The 17188-nt window shown below is 42.6% G+C and overlaps 1 protein-coding gene across 1 annotated transcript in view; it reads left to right on the forward strand.

Moving 5' to 3' along the window:
* The window catches only part of THSD4 (thrombospondin type 1 domain containing 4), a 1544828-nt gene that overhangs the window by 39170 nt on the left and 1488470 nt on the right, over positions 1-17188 (forward strand). Inside the window, 1 exon segment of the mRNA XM_029575745.1 lies at positions 14772-14808. The gene's annotated coding sequence lies outside the window, so the exon portion shown is untranslated.

Raw genomic sequence — 17188 nt, forward strand, 5'->3', positions numbered from 1 at the left:
CCAAATTCTTCCAGTATTTTAGTTAACTACTTTCCGTCTTTGATAGTTTTGCATGGAGCAATGTATTCACCTGTTTAACAGCTTTCTAGATAATTGCTGCTTAGTTGCAATAGCTTCTGTAGAATTTCCAACTTGAAGTTCAATAACCATAGATTCTTGCCCCAGAAGCTTCATAACACAAAATATTATTCTTTGTTCTTTTTATAAATCTGAGAATATGTTCGGCCATCTTTCAGTATTCAGTCATATAGCAAGTATTGAAATGTCTCAAAAATGAACTGCAAATGTAATATCTGGTCTTGTTGACTACAAGATACATCAAACTTCCAATAAGACTTTTGTATGCAACATCTGAATGATTTCTTCTTTGTATATCTTTATTTTCTTTATGGTTTAACTCAGAGGTGCTCATATTGGTCCATGGATTCCCCCCACCAGCCAGTCTGGTTTTCAGATATCCCTAATGAATATGCATGAGAAATATTTGCATACTTAGGAGGTAATGCATGCATATAAATCTCATGTATATTAATTAAAGAGATCCTGAAAACCTGACTGGCTGGAGAGGAACTACAAGGACTAGTTTGAGCACCCCTGGTTTAGCTCAGTGGGTGTTTATACTGGCTTACAGTCAATCATGCCAATTTTTTTTTTTTTTTAGAATTTCTTCAATATCATTCTTTTGACTGACTAACAATTGTTTTTTGTCTGTAGTTCTCTCTCTGTCAATGCCTAAGATTCAATTTAGCTCTCCTAGATTTTTTAGTTCCATCTTGGTCTCTGGAAAAGTCTTTAAACCTCTTGTCATCTTTTCCTTTTCATCAGTCCCTGGAGATTGCTCCATGCAGACTCCTGATCATTTTTCTTCCAGGCATTTTTTACTTCCTGTGTAGCTGTTATATCAGGTGGGTCAGATTCTATGACTATCCAAAGTCCCTTAGGTTTTAGAAGAATCGTCATCATGTTAATAATTACTGGAATCCAGCATTTCAATATGATTTGTAGCATTTTCAGACATTGTTTAGCTATTTTCACTTTTCAGTTTGTTCACAGAAATTTTTTTTCTAGACAGGCTGCTGTGTAGCAAATTCTCTTTGCGATATGCTTATCTTGCTTCTCTTACTGTTTGTTTTTTCTTCTTGTTTGTTTAGGAGCTTATGTCATTCTGCTCTGTGGGATTTCTTTATCTGCTCTGGCATTCTCTTTATCTTCTTTTGCATTGTCTGGTCTTCCCCACATCCATTTTTTATTAGAGATTTGTGGCATAGCTGTTTAGATAAGAAAATTCCTTCTAAAGAAAAACAGACAAACCAGGGATATTTTCTCTTTGCAAGAGCAGTAAACCAGAATTACTAAGACAATGGAAGTACTGCATGCAAATATATCTCATGCATCTTCATTGTGACTATCTTGAATAGCAAACTGACAGTATGTTCCAAGGATTTGGTTAAGAACCACTGAATTAGACTGTAGGACCAGATCAGAAGGTGATACTTCCTTTTACTTGTGGATCACACACCATGGCTAACATGTAAGGCTCTAACTGGGTGAAGGTTTGAGACAATATTCCAGTTGCAACTGGAAGGAGTCCATGAGCACAATACCTCTGACTTCAGTCCCTGCTCCTGCAGGAAATCCTTTTGTAGCATCCTTGAAAGGCTTCAGGACTTATATCATCTGTGCCACGTCTTTCCAATCATAATGCCCTAGGTTGCAATTCACACTTACCATGGTTACTATAGACTAGTCATGGCTGGCTGTTGTGCCACTAACTTCTGTAGCATAGATAAGTGAAATTTCACTTGGTGCCTGCATCTTGATTAAGTCAATGCAGAAGTACCACTGCCACTGCCTCCTGCTTCGCATGGAGTTTCTCATGTTCACTGTTATTTTCCTGCACTTTTCTCTGGTTCTTCAGGAATAATCTGTCCATGTTCATTGGTCCTCAACCCCTCTGGCAAGTAGATAAAAAGATGCAACAGCCTTTTTTTTTTTTTCTAATTTTTTTTCACTGTGATGAAGAGCTTCAGAATCAGAATCTCTCTCTCTCTCTCTCAAAACATACTGACAAATGACTGAACAAAATGTTGACTGCTCAAAGTAACATTTTGCTTTCACTTTCAGGTTAAAACAATGAGGAAGATAGGCTGATTAAAAAAGTGCTTCTCCTTCCTTGTGCCTTCCAACCCTGGCTTCTCTGTCTGACTTGCAGAGGAAACAAAGTGCAGTTTTTCTTTGCCTGTAGACTACAATGTGTCCAAAATGAATTAAATAAAAATATTTGGGGCATTTTCAGAAGCCTTGTCAATTCATTTAAAAAACAATTTACTAAATAAAAAATGGACTCAATTGTTATGTTCAACTCATTCATTTCAAACGATTACACATCACTAAACCCTATAGACCAGAGAAACAATCAAGCTGGAACTTTGAAGATCATACCCACTGCTTAAGATGCAGACAGAATGTTAAATGTTTGAGGAAAAATCTTATCTGGAGCTTAGGGGAGGGCTTTTGTACTGGTGGAAAGACAGAACACCTCAACAAGATGTAGCAAAGTGTTAAAGATGAATTGTGACAATGCTACATCTATTCAGATGCTGCTGGGAGCTATTCATCACCTCTCTTGGCTGTGTGCCAGCTGGCTAATTTTAGCAAGGAGTAGGCAGGCTGTTATTCAGGGAGACATTTTTGTATTTAGAGAGGCTCCAACTAACATGATTTATATGTCTTAAGTACATCCCAGTACTATGAACATAACATTATCAGAAAATTAATTTATTTTCGTGCCCATGGGAATGCTGGTCTGCTTTTGTGTTTCAAGTGGAGAGACTCTTGCTTGTCAGTGACTTCTGAAACATACTGTTTTACCATATCTTTTTTGCTGTATAATTAGTACAATGCACTGTTAGTAAAGATTGTTCTGAAGTCGAACTACAGAACTGTGACTCAGGTGGCCCTCCTTCTTTCCAGTTCGGTACCTTTTTTGTCCACATTTTGTAGATCATATCATATTGCAGATTTTTTACTGCATTGGGGATGTACATTTGTCTCAAAAGACATATCCACAATATTTTTTGTGACATTTCTAAAATGAAATGACACAAAACAAAAACAAGATTTCATTTTTTTCATGTTTTAACTGCTGTACTGCAGAGTACACGCTTTTAAATTCTACTGTACCTACACTTGAATGCCATACTGTTCTTTAAACCTCTTTTATTTTTATTTACCATTTCAAACTTGATCGGCCCTTCTTGTTGGCTAAATGACAGGTTTTGCTTCCTAATAACTCTGCAAATAAATATATAACCCAATCAGTCATTTCCAGTGTCAAGATCTTCATAAAAATTAGAATTAATTTCTTTTAACCAAAAATAAGGTGTGTCCCTCGGTTTCTTTTTAATGCACTTGTGATTGACACATTTAACACCTTGGGCCCCTGGAGGACATTCTCTCCCCTGCCCCCCCCACCACCCCATTGTGACAAAGAATCCATTGTGTAGAGCTTGAAGAGTAGATTGTGACTGTGTGTGTGACTTAGCCCCAATATCTTGTGTGACTGACCCTGTGAATCTTAAACGTATTCCCCGAGTTCATGGTTCCATGTCTGCTTTGAGAGGAGTTACAGGCAGAAAGCCTGTACTGGAGTCCATGTAGCAAAGATGGGTTTTCATAAGGCAAATCGCATATAGTATTCACGTCACGCGTTCCTCATAACTCTGCACACAAGAGCTCATTCGCTTCCACATCTAGCCAACAAAGCCTCATCCCGAGGGCCTCGACTACACATGCAGTCACACAAGGCTGTCATGGCAGAGCCCAGTCAATTTGACCACCACATACCTCTCCTAATATTGTGTATGGTGTGAAGGAGAGCTATACGTTTTTTATATGGGTACATTAGCTTATGTGATTATGAAACAACCATGTAGAAGTGCTTAACTAGTACTGTTAAGTCTTATGAACGAGTCTTTCTCGCCCACACAACAGTGCAGTATGCCTGTTCCACATGAGTCTTTCAATATCCCTACAGTCCTGGGGACAGCAGCATGCAATAGAGTTACTTTCAGAGAACTGAAGCAACTGTTGGCTTTTGGGGCCTCCACAAACATAAGAAGCTCAGAAGGGATTTCAAAGCTTACAAATTCCTTTCTATAAGAAACTGTTTTGCTTAAGATGCAATGTTATCAATGCTGTACGAATCTGTTGGCAGATAAACATATTCCACCAGGCAGTGGTGGCTGGGCTGCTGGGTCTAAAAGTAGGTGGTATGACTAGCACTATAGTAGTACGCTGAACCCTTCTACTTTGCCTCCATTGGCCCCCACCTTATTCATCTTCTTCAACAGATTTTTATGTCTCCAGGCTGACTTATACTCTCTTTTGCTGGTTTCTTCTTTCTTGATCTTCTTCATTCTGAGAACCCTCCTGGGCAGAGAACTGCTAGAATGAAATCCACAGGTAACTTTGTCTGCTTAGTTTTTGGGAACAAAGGCTAGGGAGGGGAGGGGGAAAAGGGCCAACTCAGCATTAGTCTGGAGCATTTGGGGGGGTTACTGCCTCCCCCCCACCGTATCCCCCAAACTATGCCTATGATGAGATCTCTTGCAGCTGTGCTTGGAAGAGCAGATTTGCTTTTCCAGTATCGTTACTTTCTGATGGTATGATTGCTTTGGCACACCTATACATGAGCTGCCTCAGTATGAGATAAAATTGGTCCAGTAGGCTTTCAAAAAGGCCAATTTACTTAGTGCAGTAATTCTTTTTGTTTTTAAATGGAATGTTTTGATAGATGCCACTTGTAAAAGTCATTGAGTACCATGTTCAGCGGTGAACCCCACAGGTTTTTGGGTTTTCTGGATATCCAATGTCTGCAAATTTATCTTGTGCATATTCATTGTGGATATCCAGAAAATGATGGGGTCCCCAGGAAGGGTTTGGGCAGGCTTGCACTAATATTTTTCTCATGTTCTGCATCCATGGGTAAAAACCTTAAAGAGTCAGGACCCTAGAGTTGAAATACTATTGCAAGTTAGATAGAACTGTACAGGTACCCACACTATACGTAAAATTCATTTACACTTACTATGCATTTCTGAGGTGTGTTTCAGGCTATTGGTGCAATTTTCTTCTCTTGTTAATTCACAGGTTTTTTAATGCTTCATACTACACCTCTGGAGAAAGAAATATGCATTCACAGGGCAATTTTCAAAGATTTCTATATGTAAAATGGTGCTTTACTTGCAGAAATGGACCTTTTGAAAACTATCTGACCAATGTGTGTATAACTTTAAGCATATCAGGGAAAGCCATTCCGAGGTAGGGATGTGCATTCATTTTTCCCAAATTAGGCAATGTCAACGAAATTGCCTAATTTAGGAATTGTTCGGGAGAACTGAAAAATGATTGAATTTTTTCCAAAATTTCAGAAAAAAATTAAATTTTGAGTTAGTGTGCACTAAGTCTGCCAGATTAGTGCGCACTAATGGGAGTTAGCACACTAACTCCCGATAGTGTGCACTAACCCGAAAATCGGGGCCCCCGAAAAAAAAAACCTGAATCGCGGGGAAAAATGAAATTCCTGCAGGGGGGGGGGCCCAAAACGAAGCCCGACACGAAATATTTACCCAAAGCACATCTCTATTCGGAGGTGGGGTGAGGAGTAAGCAGAGCAGTCCTTGATTGAAGGCCTAAATATGTATACACTTGAGAGACAGGGGCAATATGATACTGACATTTAAATACCTGAAAGGTATTGATAATTCACAGGAATCAAACCTATTTTGATGAAAAGAAAACTGTAGAACAAGAGGGTCATAAGATGAAGCTCCAAGGTTGTTGCGTCAGGACCAACATCAGGAAGTCTTTCCTCATGGAAAGGCTGGTGTATGCATGGAATGTGTTCCCAGAAGTAGTCAGGATGAGGACAGTAATGGAGTTGAAAAGGGCAGGGTATAAACACAGAGGGTGCCTAGTGCCTAAATAATGGAGATGAGAAAAGGTAACCCATATTGACTGGGGTAACCTGCACAGAGCAGCACTTACACTAAGAATAAAAATAAATAAATAAAATGATTGCCAATTTTCCCCAAAGCTTTCACCGCACAAAGCACTGCATGGAACTCTGTGCACATACCTTTTCATGAAATAAATTCCAAAGCAAATTTACCGGCATTCGTTTGCATTGAAAATTGGAGTAGATCTATAACAGGCAGTTACAAAATTACCCCCTGAGGCCAATTTTTCGTTAGCCCTATGTAGTTGCAAAGTGCATAGATACCATCACTGCACAAACTTGCGGCTAATTTCCGAGGAAGGGAATTTCTCTTTTTCCTAAGTAGCTTACCTATAGTACACTCATGAAAGGTGCCTCCGTACTTTGGACCTGCTATTTGCTATTTGGAAAGAGGGAAATAGTATGCATGCTTTTGAAGATCCATTGAATGTACTCTGCTTTCCTCCTCCCTTCAACCTCAGCGCACCCCTGGGAATGCCCATGTTTAATCCGGCTAAATATACTTGGCACAGACAGGCCAGGAATTATCCAGGGAAACCACTATTTACCTGGGTGAATGGCTTTGAAAATTGTCCTGCTAATGATAATACTCGGGTCTCCTTAATTTCTGGGCATTCATAGATATTTAATTTATACCAGTTTAGAAACTTGAAAGAGAATAAATACATTAACTGAGGGGAGAATAGAGGGCACTATCAGCACTTCCTATTTTGAACCAACAAATGCTTAAAATCTCAAATCTTAATATAGTCTCGCTTAAGTACACTAAAAAGTCCCAAACCTAGTATTGAATTTCCAATCTATTTTTTGGAGGAATTTTTATAAAATAAATAAATAAATAATAATAATGCAGGCTGTCCTGGATAAGTCTCCTCTTTTCTTTCTGCATTGGCTGTGACAGGACTTGAAAGCTCACATGATACCCTCTGCTCTAATCTTGTTTCATGGTTTTTGTTTTCTTTACATGGTTGGTATGTCATAATACCCTATAAATAAACAAATCAGGATTTGTAATGTCTCCTCCATTCTGGGGAAAAGTACAATTAGAATACATGTTCACTTTCCCTGGCCAATTAATATTGATGATAGATGCAAATCCCTAAGGTAGAACAGTACTTCCCAAATCTGTCCTTAGTGACCTTTAGGCAGCTGGGTTTTCAGAATATCCACACGGGCGGATTTTCAAAGCCCTGCTCGCGTAAATCCGCCTGGATTTACGCGAACAGGGCCTTGCGCGCCGGCGCGCCTATTTTCCATAGGCCGCCGGCGCGCGCAGAACCCCGGGACGCGTGTAGGTCCCAGGGTTTTCGGAAGGGGGCGTGTCGGGGGCAAGTCAGGGGGCGGGACCCGATGACGCGGCATTTCGGGGGCGTGGCGCCGGCCTGGGGGCGTGGTCCAGGCCTTCGGACCAGGCCCCGGGTCGGAGCACGATGCGCCAGCAGTCCGCTGGCGCGCGTAGATTTACGTCTGCTTCTTGCAGGTGTAAATCTACAGACAAAGGTAAGGGGGGTTTTAGATAGGGCCGGGGGGGTGGGTTAGGTAGAGGAAGGGAGGGGAAGGTGAGGGGAGGGCGAAAGAGAGTTCCCTCCGAGGCCGCTCCGATTTCGGAGCGGCCTCGGAGGCAACGGAGACAGGCTGCGCGGCTCGGCGCGCGCCGGCTGCCCAAAATCGGCAGCCTTGCGTGCACCGATCCAGGATTTTATAAGATACGCGCGGCCACTGATGTAGAATGAAGAAAACAGCATCAAGAGAAGAATTTATTGCAGGGCTTCCTTTCAGGATCTCCATTGTGAATATGCATTAGATTGGTTTCCAGTGAAAGCAAATTAATATTCCCTCAGATAACGGAAAGGCTGCATGTGCAGAAATTATCTTTCTGAGCAAATTTTTTATGAGTGAAGTTCAAATTTGTGCACTATAAGCCAGTATAATGCAAATAATATCGGGATTTCTTTTGTGAGTGGTTCACAACCTCTGTACACATGTATAGCTTAGGGGGAACATTGTTGTGAACCCAATATATGCAAATTAATCTCATGCATATTCATGGGCTATGAAAACTTGACTGGCAGTGGGTGGGGTCCCTGGAAAGGTCTGGGAAACTCAGGTTTATTGAATTAGGTGTATAGCGAAGATGCAGGAAATTTAATTTTTGCACTCTAATCTCTGTTCTATTTTTAATTAAATGCTAACTTCACTAAGACATTTTGCTGAAAATGGTTATCGGTAAAAATATTTTCATAGCAAAAAATAAGCAGCTTTAGTAGTCCTCAGCGACTTTAAAATCATTTCCTCTTAGCTATGATGTTTTTAATTAAATTAAATCTCATTAAACAAAATATCACTTCCAACATGTTAGTCATTTTCAGTCTTCTCTTTCATAGCTCTTTCTGCACTGACATCTGAATGGTGCTGCCTTGTGGCTTCTTTTGCTGATGCTGCCAAGCATGGATTAGCATTAAGGGGGGCCTATTTACTAAATATTTTTTCTCATTTTATATCTATGGGAAAAAAGCTTAGTTGTGAGATTAATGGCAGTATATTACCATCCCTTGACATCCAGAAAGACGTATTACTGCCATATATGACAATAACAGCAAAATAACGGAGTTGTAATGCTCACCAGCTATGGGCTAATTGTTACTTTTCTACAATGATAAATAATCCTATAACAGTGGAAGTCTGCCTCATGTTTATAACATGCCTGCCAAGTTCAGTAATTGCAAGGAAGCATGCATGGAAAACTGCTGCTATACTGTGCATGCATCTATGTAGATTTACCTTAAGAATACCCTGCCTTCAGTAATGGTAAATGGTGATCTTACCATTATGAAAGTGGCACCTCGGTGACTTACTGATGAGACAAGAACTTCAGAACAGATTTATTTTATTTTACTTTTAGCTAGGATGTAATAACCAGAAATACAATGTATTTATTTAAAACACAAAGGGCCAGATTTTAAGATGTACGCGTGGGCGTACATTTGTGCACGCAACCCGGTGCACACAGATGTATGCCCGATTTTATAACATGCGTGTGCAGCCGCGCGCATGTTATAAAATCCGGGGTCAGCGCATGCAAGGGGATGCACACTAGTGCACCTTGCGCATGCCGAGCCCTAGGGGAGCCCCGATGGCTTTCCCCATTCCCTCCGTGGCCGATCCGAAATCGGCCACGGAGGGAATGGGGAAATCGGCCTTGGAGGGAATGGGGAAATCGGCCTTGGAGGGAACTTTCCTTCTGCGCCCCCCCCCCCCCCATACCTTTATTTTACAAGTTGCGCCTGCCTCCGGGCAGGTGAGGTTGCGCCAGCCAATGGCCAGCCCACGATCCCGGGCACAGCACCAAATGGCTGCTGAGCCTGGAGGCTCCAGCCTTGCCCCGCCCCGTGATTTACACGTGTCCCGGGACTTTAGGTGTGTCGCCGGGCCTTTTGAAAATAGGCCCGGTGTGCGTAGGGCTTTGAAAATCTGCCCCAAAGGGTCCATTTTCAGCCACTGTGTGGCTCGGCTAGTTAGCCGGATAAACATAAACATATCTAGCTAACTGGAGGGTATAGTCAGCGGCACAGTCACTTATGCGGCTAACTCTTCTCCTCCTCGGAATGCCTCTTTCCCGCCCATGGAATGCTCCCTTCTTATCCAGCTAAATTTCAGCTAGAATATAGCAGGATAAGGGCTAAGTATAACTGGGTAAGCCATTTAGACGGATAACTATTATGTTATCCGTCTAAATGGCTTTTGAATATGGACCTTGTATATCCTGCTCTAACCTCAGTTTCTAGTCAGGTCATAGTAAAATATACATAAACTCATGGTCACCAAATACCATAAAAACACAATACAACAAATAAAATCCAGCAGTGGACTGGAAGGTTTACAATAACTTGGAAAAAACAAGATGTTCCAATTGTACTGCTGTTTTCTTATTCCATCAAGTATCCTTATTTAGTCTAGTGGGCCTCTGAAGCTGGGAAAATATACTATTTTGTACCTTCCAGCCATTTTTGTTCTATGATATCAGACTTCAGCTGTTGAGATCATTGCTCCTCTTAGTAGGGCAACATGTGTTACCGTATGTTTGTGTCCCCTCGGGTTCGCTCCCGGACCCCTCGTTGGGCTCAAAAGGAACTTTTGGCCAGCTTGGGGGGGCCTCCTGACACCCCCAAGCTGGCCAAAAGTTCCTTTTGGGCCGAACGAGGATCCCGGAAGCGACCCCGCGGGGAATCACGTGACGTCGGCGCCACGTCGGAGTGACGCGGCGTCACGTGATTCCCCGCGAGTTCCCTCCGGCACCCTCGTTTGGCCCAAAAGGAACTTTTGGCCAGCTTGGGGGGGCCTCCTGACACCCCCAAGCTGGCCAAAAGTTCCTTTTGGGCCGAACGAGGATCCCGGAAGCGACCCCGCAGGGAATCACGTGACGGCGCCACGTCAGAGTGACGCGGCGTCACGTGATTCCCCGCGAGTTCACTCCGGCACCCTCGTTCGGCCCAAAAGGAACTTTTGGCCAGCTTGGGGGGGCCTCCTGACCCCCCCAAGCTGGCCAAAAGTTCCTTTTGGGCCAGTTTGGCCTCCCCTTTTGGGGATCAGGAGGCCCCCCCAAGCTGGCCAAAAGTTCCTTTTGAGCCCAACGAGGGGTCCGGGAGCGAACCCGAGGGGAATCACGTGACGCCGCGTCACTCCGACGTGGCGCCGACGTCACGTGATTCCCCACGCGTCCGCTCCCGGACCCTCACGGAACTTTTGGCCAGCTTTGGTAAGTCTTGGGGGGGGGGGGATTAAGGAGGGTGAGGGGTTTAAATTTTTATTTAGATCAACAATCGCGATTTCCAACGTATTCAACATAGCTATGTTGAATACGTTGGAAATCCGATCGTTTAAGCCTCATCTTTTTTTTAAGTTAAAAAAAAAAAAAAGTTGCGTTTTCCATTTAAGTTCAAAACGAATGCACACCCCTAGTACTCCAGGTGAGGCCTCACCAAGGACCTGTATAAGGGGATTATCACTTCCCTTTTCTTACTAGATATTCCTCTCTCTATGCAGCCTAGCATTCTTCTGGATTTGGCTATCGCCATGTCTCACTGCTTCGTCGACTTCAGGTCGTTAGACACTATCACCCCAATGTCTCTCTCCTGCTCCAAGCACATCAGCCTTTCACCCCCCCCCCCCCCCAACGCATATAGTTCTTTCGGATTATCAAACCCCCGATACATGACTGCATTTCTTGGCATTGAATCCCAGCTGCCATATCTTCGACTACTCTTCGACTAATCTTACTGCTCCCTGCAATAACCTAACAGCGTAGATGATAAACCAGAGCGTAGTCCCACCTATTTTAAGGCTAAACCAGTGATAGCACAGGCTATTAGGGATGTGAATCGTTTTTTGATGATTTAAAATATCGTCCGATATATTTTAAATCGTCAAAAATCGTTAGGGCCACGATACAATACCAATTCTCCCGATTTATTGTTAAAAAATCGTAAATCGGGGGAAGGGGGAGGGCAGGAAAACCGGCACACTAAAACCCCCTAAAACCCACCCCCGACCCTTTAAATTAAATCCCCCACCCTCCTGAACCTCCCCCAAATGCTTTAAATAACCTGGGGATCCAGCGGTGGTCCAGAACGGCGGCGGTCTGGAACGGCCCCCTCAATTGAATCCTGTTGTCTTCAGCCGGCGCCATTTCGCAAAATGGCCGCCGCAAAATGGCGGCGGCCATAGACAAAAACGATTCGACGCAGGAGGTCGTTCCGGACCCCTGCTGGACTTTTGGCAAGTCTTGTGGGGGTCAGGAGGCCCCCCCAAGCTGGCCAAAAGTTCCTGGGAGTCCAGCGGGGTTCAGGAAGCGATTTCTTGCCGCGAATCGTTTTCCGTACGGAAAATGGCGCCGGCAGGAGATCGACTGCAGGAGGTCGTTCAGTGGGGGTTCCGGACCGCCGCTGAACGACCTCCTGCAGTCGATCTCCTGCCGGCGCCATTTTCCGTACGGAAAACGATTTGCGGCAAGAAATCGCTTCCTGAACCCCGCTGGACTCCCAGGAACTTTTGGCCAGCTTGGGGGGGCCTCCTGACCCCCACAAGACTTGCCAAAAGTCCAGCGGGGGTCCGGAACGACCTCCTGCATCGAATCGTTTTTGTCTATGGCCGCCGCCATTTTGCGGCGGCCATTTTGCAAAATGGCGCCGGCTGAAGACAACAGGATTCAATTGAGGGGGCCGTTCCGGACCGCCGCCGTTCTGGACCACCGCTGGATCCCCAGGTTATTTAAAGCATTTGGGGGGGGGGGGTTCGGGGGGGTGGGGGGTTTAATTTAAAGGGTCGGGGGTGGGTTTTAGGGGGTTTTAGTGTGTCGGCTCACGATTTTAACAATTTTCACGATAGTTTACACACCCAAATGGCAACAATACGATTCCCTCCCCCTCCCAGCCGAAATCGATCGTTAAGACGATCGAGGACACGATTCACATCTCTACAGGCTATAGATGAATCAACAATGTAATATTTATTCCCTGAAAGGCTCTCCAAATAAAGTATTAATGACCTAATCTAATAGCACTTGTTAAGGGCAGGAGCAAATGGCTGAACCTTAATCATTTTTCTGAAGCAAGCCATGTTTCAGAATAATAGTGGGCCATCTAAGCCGAAAAAAACATTCTTGAGATTTGGCGAGCCTAATGAATTTGACAGAAGGTACATATAACAGATTATGGAATAATGATCGCAGTAGCCGAGGGGGACAATAGATTTTTAAGACCATATTGAAACTGTGGGGTGCTATACCATTTATAGCTTTGTAAATTAGGGTTAGTATTTTAAAGTAGTTCAAACACTAGTAAACTCCTCCTATGATTATTGTAATGTTCTCTATGTAGACCTACTCTATCCGGGCACTGCCACGAATCCAAAACTCTGCTGCCGAGATCATAAGTGGGGTGTTAATGCGTGAACATATCATGCTTGTATTATTCAATGTAGACTTATCCTGGTGGGCAAGTCAGGTATGTTGACTTACTGGCCCCAAAACTGCTGATTCTGAACTCCATTTGTTGAGTATCTTATTTTATTCTGTTTTGCCAATGGAGTATGGACACAGTACTAATGGTAACAGTGACAATTTTACGCTAATTTGTGATTTCCAAGTGTTTATGGTCTTGCTGAAAACTGCCCATTATTTTGCCAATTTCCTTATCCCAGTCCTTATCAGTGTGCCAAATATCCATTTGGTTGTTCATGAGAGATAATGGGAAAAACCATAAATTGCTCAGCCTGACCCGCTTTACAGGCACTTTGTTCTTGTCTAGTACAAAACCAGCTTGCAATGCTAAAACCACATGCCCTACCTAATCTATGCTTAAGTGAAAAGGGTCTCCATGGTATTTATAATTTCTGAGGTTTTCAAAAGAAACAGACAATAGGACATCGGATAAGAGCTGCAGACAAGAATGCTAATGTAGTGGAAGGGATACATTTAATCAAGCCCATCAGTGTTCTCCTCCTTCCCTTAGTTCAAATCATCAGGGACACAGGAATATTAAGTTCCCCATGTTTTGTTTTTTAACTGTTTTGTTTCAAATGGTAGGTCTGTTTGAAAGGTATTTAATTGCAAGTATTGAAAAATAAAAAGGAGCACTGTAAGAGATGTCTAACTCTGTTTAAAGTTTTGTTTTTTTTAACTGCAAAATGTTTGGAAAATTAATATAAAAAGTGGCTATTTCTGGACTATGTAGGGAATGCACATACACATGGATTTGTCAGTCTGTTGACTACAATCCTTCTTGATACGTCTGCTCCTTTTCTATTTTTCAAAGATTATTCTTTTGAATATTACTTGGAATTAAGTTTTGCACTTTTTGATTTTCTTTGCAAAATTGGTATTGGCTGTGCACAATATGGGGTAGATTTTCAAAAAGTACATGTGCGTCCATGTGCATGCGCTACCCGGCGTGCGTACATGGAAGCATGATTTTATAACATGTGCTCGCTGGCGCACGCATGTTATAAAATTCCAGGTCGGCGTGCACAAGGGGGGGGGGGGGGGGGAGGCGGCGTAATTTTGCAAATATGCATGGCGACGCATCAGGGCCTTCCCCAGTTCCCTCCGCTCCAATTAAGGAGCGGATTGGGAGGTAACTTCCCACCCTCCCCCTAACCCTATCCTAGCTACCCCAAATTGTTTTATTTTACCTTTTGCTCCTGCCAAGGAGCAGGAGCAAGTTGCGTACGCTGGTACCCTGCTGGCGTGCGATACCCCAGCCCAGCAGCAAATGGCCGCTATGCCGGGCACCTCTAGCCCTGCCCTCCCCCCACCCCCTGGACCGCCCCACCCAGAAAACACCTCTCAGCCTGCCCCTTTCAGGAAGGCCCGCGCTTATGCATGTACCGGCCTTTATGCGTGTGGCCTTCTGAAAATCCGCCCTTATATGTTTTGTGTTTTCTTCTATAGAAGATATTCCTAGTATTGCAGGAGGTATCATTCACTGTTGCATATCATTTACTGATCACATTTTCTGTAATCCTATATCCAGATCAATTTCATTCTTGGTTCAAATTTGGGACTGATTGTTAATAAAAATGTTGTGCTGTCATCTCTTTGGCTTTATGGGTGGGCGCTTGAAGTCATTTTTAATTTCGATGGATTTATCCATCTTCACAATGTTAAGAATATATTGCTTCTGTTTCTGTTATTTAATATTCATCTTGCATGGACTGTACTCAGTTTTAAAATGTTGTTTTCCTCTCTTCTTGACAGGAAAGCCAGAAAAAGTATGCAACTGTTTATCTTCATGGTAAGAATACTCTACTTCTGTTATTTTTGTTTTTTTTTTCCTCTCAATGTCCCTTTCACATGAAAACTTGTTCACAGCAAGTCCTGAAATTAGGGTTTAATTAAAGTAGATGTGGAGCCAGAAGATAAATTCATTTACTATATCATCACTGATGAACTATTTGTTAGTAGAACTTTGTGTTCTGTGGCATCAGCAGCATTGCAAACTCCTATCTACTGGCAGGGTTGGCAGTAATGATAGGATACTGCTTATCTGGGCTACATAAGTGGGCTCCACACCTATACAATGCTTCTCATTTTTCTTAGAGCAGGTAGAGGAGAAAACAGAAACTATTTTCTCATAGTCAGCTACTGTACATTCTTCTAACATCCTACTTCCCCCATTGCTAATCATGCCAATTTGCTTTCAGCTTTTTGACTCATGTTTCATAGAAAATTAATATACCTCCCCCCCCCCCCCCAGATTACAATGAAAGCATAGATATCTTTACTCTGTTCCCAGGGTTATATGTGTAGTAAATCTAGGAAATGATTCAGATTTGCTCTCATTGCTATCATAACCTTAAGTCTGTAATTTTGCGTTCCATCACAGATGCCAAGCACTAGTAGTACCATGTAGTGATCACTAGTGAAGTAGAAAATGTAATTACTACTAATTGTTAAGGTACATTTTGAATTTGCAACACTAACCTATATTTGGCATGGGTTAAAATTTTTAACATTTATTGTACATAACTCCTCATGTTTTAGGTACAGTTAAAGAAGTTAGGTGCAAAAGAAAATTTAATATGAATTACAGGATAAGAAAATTTTGCAGCAGAGTCATCTGGCTCTAAACATTGTTCCAATTAAGGTCAACCATGCAAATCTGTATAAACCACTCACAAATCTGAAACATTCAAATATTCAATTACCAAGTAATTGAATTCAACCAATGACTAGCATCTGTGATAGAACACAAAATTACAAACTTAAGGTTATGATAGAAATGAGAGCAAATCTGAGTCATTTCCCAGACACGACCCTGGTAGCAGAGTAAAGTATCTATGCTTCCATTGTAATCTGTGGTGTGTTTTTTCTTTTTTTTTCTTTTTTGCTCCATTTGTATGTTGGTCACTTTGGGCCTGATTTAAAAAATGGGTTTTACACGTGTAAATGCACTTTACCCGTGTAAGTGGTCTTTTGAAAATTGCTTCAATATGTCATTGCATTGTCCATAAGATTTACTTGCAGAAGTGCCCTTGGGTAAATGGCTTTTGAAAATTGCTACAATATAGTTACATTTACGTGTAAATACCTTTGAAAATCTTACCCTATATGTGTCACACTCCAAAAACTCATATTTGTAATACATTTTCGGGGATTTAATTTCCTTGGGGTCTACTTTTGGCATCCCGCCAATACAACTAAAATACGTTTTTCATGGGGAAAATATTGACTGCAATTCTATATGCATTTCTCATGGTGAGCACTTGATTTTGCATGTATAACTGGCTTCTTAACATTGCCTGGCCTCTGATCAGGTGTCAAAGTGCACGTATCGTTATCTGCCGTGAGAAGATGTATGCTATTTTTCTTCAGCTGAAAAGAGAGGCGTATCTATTGCAGCAATGAAGACACATCAGGCAGGATTCATGGCAAGAAGGAAAAAGGCCGTCCACTCCCGTGGGTCCCCTTTTTATTGTCCATACATCCATAGCATACAATGTGCCATCACATCATTGGCTCCCCTCTCCATAGCATACAGACATGTCATTATATCATTGGCTCTCCTAGCCATAGCATACAGACGTGTCATTAGACTATTGGCTCAGGGGGTGTGTACAGAACATTTCATTGGCTGCTGAAGCTTATACCATATATGTGTCTGTCTTTTGCCTGCATCTGAATACGTGGCAGCTAGGTATCCTCTCCTAGGCAGTGAGGGTTAATTATAAGCTAGAGAAATACGTGACAGCCAGGTATCCTCTCCTTAGGCAGTGAGGGTTAATTATAAGCTAGAGATTTAAGATATGCTAGTGTTGCTGCATTCAGTGCAAAGGTCAGAGAGAAGGAAAGTTAGAGTTGACCCCTGACATGGCCTGCTGGCAAAGCTCATAATTCCCCACATCTCACCTTTTCTGTTTTTATTTAAGCAGCATAAGAATATCTCTGTATCCATGCTTTAGACCCCTACTGAAACCTGCTATGTCTTGCGTATGGGCTGGAGATAGGGGAAGGGGGATATGGAGAGAAAAACTGAGTCGGCGTGGTGTGCCAGCTGCCGCAGAGCTCTTGAGTCTCCACATCACCCAGAGCTGGTGCAGCATGGTGTGCCAACTACCGCAGGGCTCATGATTCTCTATTAAGCAGCATACAAGACATCTTTGTATCTGGGCTGA

The sequence above is a fragment of the Rhinatrema bivittatum genome, chromosome 13 (assembly GCF_901001135.1).
Source record: "Rhinatrema bivittatum chromosome 13, aRhiBiv1.1, whole genome shotgun sequence".
NCBI lineage: Eukaryota > Metazoa > Chordata > Amphibia > Gymnophiona > Rhinatrematidae > Rhinatrema > Rhinatrema bivittatum.